Here is a 5,990-nt window from a genome sequence, read left to right as displayed (position 1 = left end):
TCGGAACTTGTTGCAGACTTCTTGTCCCTTTTCGGAGAGTTGGACTGTCGTATGCTCTCACTTGTAAACTTCATACAGTCACAAGGGCATAATCTTTAAGCAGTTCATGCCATGCCTTCAGCTGATAACATGAGTATTTTTTGTTTCTCCAGTCCTCTTGCTTTTCCAGTCTTGCTGCTAGCAGGAGGCAACTGAGCGGTGCTTCACAGTCGACAGGAACTTTGGAATTTCCAGTTTGGCGCAGAAACAGGGTGCTCTTTTCATTCTGTGCATCGGAGATGAAGGGAGTCATATTTGGTGCAGCTTCATGGTTTGTCATGAAAGTATTGATGTTTGGCTTGTGAACTCTCTTACTTGAAAGTTGAGGGGTATGAAAGGTTGTGTGTATGTGAGTGTGGTTTCCTGTATTTGATAGTTACGTTAGGTGCCCCCCCCCCCCCCCCCCCCCCCCCCCCCCCCCCGCGGCCCCGGGTGCCGCAATCCTCCCCAAAAAATAAAATAAAAAAATCCCACCTTATTGGCCCCTCAAATTCTAGCATCCAGTGTAAGATAAACATTACAGGCTGATCTATGCAGATGCAGACAGTGAGATGACAGATGCTCTATCCCCAACCCTCGATCCTTTGCATCTGACATTGAGTGGTACCAGTATCCTCAATCCCCAATCCTCTTACTTTGTTAGTAGCAATTTGTGGGCATTTCTGTATTAGTTTCTCTTAGTTTATGTTGCTGTAACTGAGGGCTGGCTTGCAAATGTCGGAGGCGGCAGTGTTGCATACAATAGGGTGTTCGCTATGATGTTCAGGTATGTGCAGTTTTTTAAGGCTGTTTGCTATCTTTGAGTAATTGAACATCTTTTGGCATATCCTTTTGTTAAGTGATGCACATCCTTTTATATTCTAATGCTTCCATTATAATGTGATTAGTACACCCAATGGAGAGGACGAGTAGCCATTAGCTTTCATAAAAGGTTAGCCTTTGAAAGACTCAATGTGGCCATGTTGGAAGGTTAGGCTTCACCTAAGTGGCCTTGCGAAAGCATGACAAATTTTCATCTTTGGAAAAGGTCGGTGATATCAAAGACCAATCTTTAGTTACTGACGTTATTTGCCTTACATCTAGGATGTCTTGGCTGATTCCACGGTTTATGTAAAGGCTTCTAGTGTAACCTTTTTGCACGTGTCAAAAAAGTAGACCAACATTCCTTGAACTAAATAACTCTTCACTTTGTAGGGTGAACAAATTGTCCATTAAAGGAGGTTGCAAGACCATCAATTCTTGCAATTGAGTAGACGCCGTGGTCAATGTCTTATGCACTTCAGTAAACATCTTGCTCAGTGCAACGAGCCTTGAAAGAAGAATTTGCAATGAGCATATAGGTAGTGTTGACCATGAATAGTGTAGTCCGGCTTGCCATTAGGTATATGATTTTACATGAGTTGTGTCCAAACACATCGGGGACACACAAGATTTACATGATAGCATTTCCTCCCTTGCTAGCAAACAATCGGTTGATTTGAATTAAGATCGGTATGTGAATCATTTGATTGGCCAACGATAATGCCTTGAATAATCAGGAAGATGTTAGGTTTGAAAAGCATTCAAGTCATACCCAACCCAACCCCAAACAATATGCTAGCATTGTGAGTTTTGCACGTTCTCATAATAAGTGATGAAAGATAATCCTTCAATGATAAAATTAATTGGGTCGCAAGCTACATATCAAATTATATTATGACACAATGCCCTCATGTTTGTGTGTGAGAGAGTCATACATAAGTAATATGGAATTGACACATTACATGAGATGAACCCTTTTTAAAAGAAGCACATTGAATACGGAAAGAATATTTATATTTATTGTCAAGCAACATGAATTACTTATTGTGTATGCTATGTGTGTAGAGTTATCTTGCATATAGCATGCATTGTTGTATTGGAGACAACATTTAGTTAGCAAGCTACATTGCCTTTTTCAATTAAGTTTTTTAAAATATATTTTAAAAGGCGCTTTGGTGGCTTTTCTTCCGACTAAACCTTATAAGTTCGAATTGCGTACAGAATGAACATCAACCAAAGACCTTGTTGTTGCTCTTTACAAAGTGTTCACCTAGCATGTCATTGTATTGGCACGTCTCCAAGACCAAAGTGAAAAGTTAGTAAACTTGAATATACTAGTGAGATACTTGTCGCCTTGGCTGTGGTGGCAAAGAGACATAGCGAACACATCCTTTCAACTCACAAAGATGATGATAAATAGAGTTTGTTGTCGAGATTGTTCCAAACATGCATGGGTAGGCCATAGAGCACCTTTCTTTCAAACAAAAAAAATGAGAAGTTTCCATGGTTGTAGGTTTAAGAGGCGCTACAATGTGATTGCACATCATTAGAGTCAACCAATCTTTCATAATGTGACACGCCTTCAAGATGCAAAACAAGAGTGATTGTATCTTAAGAGAAATCATCACTCCACATTTGCTAAAATCGTCTAGCCCTACCTTTGTTCAATATATTTGCATTGAATGCTCTAGAACATCATATATTCCTACTCTACAATCTGGTGGTGTGTGTGTGAGAGAGAGAGAGAGAAAGAGAGAGGGAGAGAGAGAGGTAGATTTTATTAACGTTCTCGGGGAGTGGAAAATGACCCATGGACCAACCATGCCGATAATATTCTCCTTTCAATCGATGTGAGGGATTGTGAGACAGATACATACATGTATATATGGCCACTAATGCTCTGACATGTATCAGAGAATGGGGAGGCCCTTACCCAGCAAGATGGGGCCATTACAATCTATTCAACCCATGGCTCCGTTCATGAAATGGGGAATTGATTTCGTGAGACCCTTCAAAAATATGGAGAATTACAAGTATATAGTGGAAGCAAGTGACTACGTCACCAAGTGGGTAGAGACTAAGGCGCTCACAAATAACACAACCAAGAAAATAGCCAGTTTCTTGTATGAGCACGTTATCACCAGAGGCATTGCTAGGCATGGCTGTCCACTGGAGTTAGTCAGTGACTAGGGCACACAGCTCTTGAATGATATAGTTGAGGCTCAGACGGAAGTATTTAAAATCAAGCATGGAAAATCAACGACCTATTATCCGAGATGGAAGAATGACGATAAAAAATGGAAAAAAAAAGGACTTGGTGTTGTGGTTCCGTGGGAGAGAAGAAGTCCGGATGGTCTGGAGGACTCTGGACCCTTTGAGCTCTACCAAGTTTATGATAAGGGTTCAACCAAACTCAAAGACCTTCAAGGATGTGAGCTCCCAAATCGAATAAACATGGGTGATATGAGGCCAGAGACCAAGGTCAGGGTGATCAAGGGGAGGACAGGGTACCAGAGAAGGAGATAGAGACGCCACCAGCTGAGAACATCTCAAGTAAAAAGGGCCAAAAGGATCCACACCCTGGTACGCACCAAATCCCAGCAAGGGAAGTGATTATGACTAGGGCTAGGCGCCAATGGCAACAAGCCGATCATGGAATGGAGGAGTTGCGTGAGAATGTCAATGTAGCAACAATTGGGCTAGAATCAACAAAGGAAGGGACATGCCGGCTCGCATTTAAGAACCACTCATCATACACTATCACTCTCATGATTTTAGTGCTGTTAATTGTAGGATTGTGTGCACTAGCATCGATGACAGATGGCATGCAAGGTGGCCCAAGAAATCTAAGAGTGGAGTAGAAAGACCAAAACCATTGACGGTTCTACACGCTCATCGTTTTCTTTGTATGCTTGGCACATCTTGCTCTCTACACTCTTCGCGCTACTCCTCCTCCTCTTATGCTACAAGCAAGTACATTGCAAATCTATTTTTGTGATTTTGCACTTTGGCCGCATCGTTTAGCATCCCCAAAGCTATGCGAATCAAGGTGGCCAAACTCGATACAGAGGAGCAAGAAGGGTTTGAAGCAACAGGGTTGTTGGGCTTATATGCGAGCATGCAAAACCAGGTGGGCGGGACCATAGCCAATGAAGCAGTACAGAACTATGGTAAAGACATGCGTCAGACAATAATCAAAGGCATTCGTGTAAGAGTCACCAAAGAATCTCTAAGTCAACACTTAGGCCTTCCAACACAAACGGTGGGGTAGGCTTGGACACCTAACATGTTGGCTCAACACGTGGGCGAAATAGAGGAAAAAGTAGCCAAAGGAAAGAAGGGAGCCCGGGGGGTCCCATTATAACACCTGAAGGAAAATGCCAAATTAATGAAATTTGTGGCCCAGGCAGTGTGTTTGAATAAGGACAATAAATACGTCTCGGAACAAGTCTTCTTTGAGGTGGCTAGGGTGTTCAATGGGGGAAGATGTGATTGGAGCAGACTACCAGAGAAGGCCATGATCACACAAATGACATCCATCAAGGAAAGGGGAAAGAAATTGTGGGGCAAAAATTGTATACATGCGCTTCCATATGGTAGGAACTATACAATCAAACCAAGAAGGGGGAGGCAGGGAAAAAGAGGCCTAGCAATGACAAAGAGACCTCTAAAGGAGGAATCTCAGCTTCTGAGCAAAAGAATCCAAAAATTGGGGTGAAAAGATCAGTATAGGGAGCAAGACATGGGGATACTAGCTCATTAAGGCCCCTTGGCATTGCTACATGATCAGAAGCCCGGCGAAGTAGGCCAATGAGATCTACACAAGATAGTTTAAAAGAGCTCCTAGGTCCCTTAATAACCAAACCACTGGCCAATCAGATCTACACAAGATAGTTTGAAAGGGCTCCTAGGTCCCTTAATAACCACACACACTATACCCCTTAAGAGTGATGCAAAACCCCGTAGACAACGTCCCTATACTTATAGTAAAACATTTGCTAAAAAGATCAAGGAGGTGATAGAAAGCTTAAGAAGCCAAGTTTATCTATGAACTGGGCCACATAGATTGGGTGTCACCAATTGTGGTAGTACCAAAGAAAACAAAAAATTAAGTGTATGTGTGAATCTCAGACACGTAAACACAACTACTATCAGAGACAACTATGATCCCGTGCTAATTACTGATCATGTGATAGAACGAGTTGCTGGAATGGAAGCTTATGGCTTTCTTTATGGCTTTTCACACTACAACTAGCTCTCTATAAAGCCAAAGGATCAGTATAAGACATGTTTGCCACATAATAGGACATATTTGCTAACAAAGTGATGCCTTTTGACTTAATGAATGCACCTACCGTATTCCAGAGGCTAATGAGTCATGCTTTCAAGGAATATCTAACACAATTCTTAAACATCTATATGGAAAACTTATGCGTGCATTCTCTCTTGAGAAATGAGTACATAGAACACTTGAAGAAGAACTTTGAGAAATGCAGAACCTATCGTATCTGCTTAAATCCCAAGAATTGTGTCTTCATGGGGTAAGGCAAGAAAAGATTTCGAGGCACATTGTGTCCAAAAACGGCATTTCCATGGATCTCGATAAGATTCATCTGATTGTAGCTCTACCACGATTGACAAAAGTAGGGAGGTACAAGTCTTCATGGTCCATTGCCGATACTATAGAAAATTCTTACGTATGTTTGCAATCATTGTCAAACCTCTCTACTCTCTTAGTACAAAATATGAGTGGACTAATGAATGTGAGAAGCATTTCAATTATTGAAGAAAAAATTGATTTCTGCTCTGATTTTGAAAGCTCTTGATTGTCAAAGATCTTCTACGTCACACATTGATGCATCAACTTATGCTATAGGATGCATTTTAGTGCACCTTATAGAGAACAACATGGATTTTCCTATGAGTTGATCCAGTAGATAGCTGAATAGTGCAAAAAAGAATTACACAACCACAGAGAGAAAAGAGCTAGGAATGGTCTATGTGGTGAAGAAGTTCAAACATTACCTTCTTGCTGACAAATTTGTGATTTTTGTGGATCATCAAGCACTACTATACTTGGTGAACTAACCTTGCAATACAAGATGCAATGTTTGATGGTTCATTATATTGCTTGAGTTTGATTTCACTGT

Source organism: Adiantum capillus-veneris, chromosome 19 (genome assembly GCF_014529385.1).
Source record: "Adiantum capillus-veneris isolate H3 chromosome 19, ASM1452938v2, whole genome shotgun sequence".
In the NCBI taxonomy this organism is placed as follows: Eukaryota; Viridiplantae; Streptophyta; class Polypodiopsida; order Polypodiales; family Pteridaceae; genus Adiantum; species Adiantum capillus-veneris.
The sequence above is the reverse complement of the archived record's forward strand: the minus strand, read 5'-3'. Positions refer to the sequence as shown.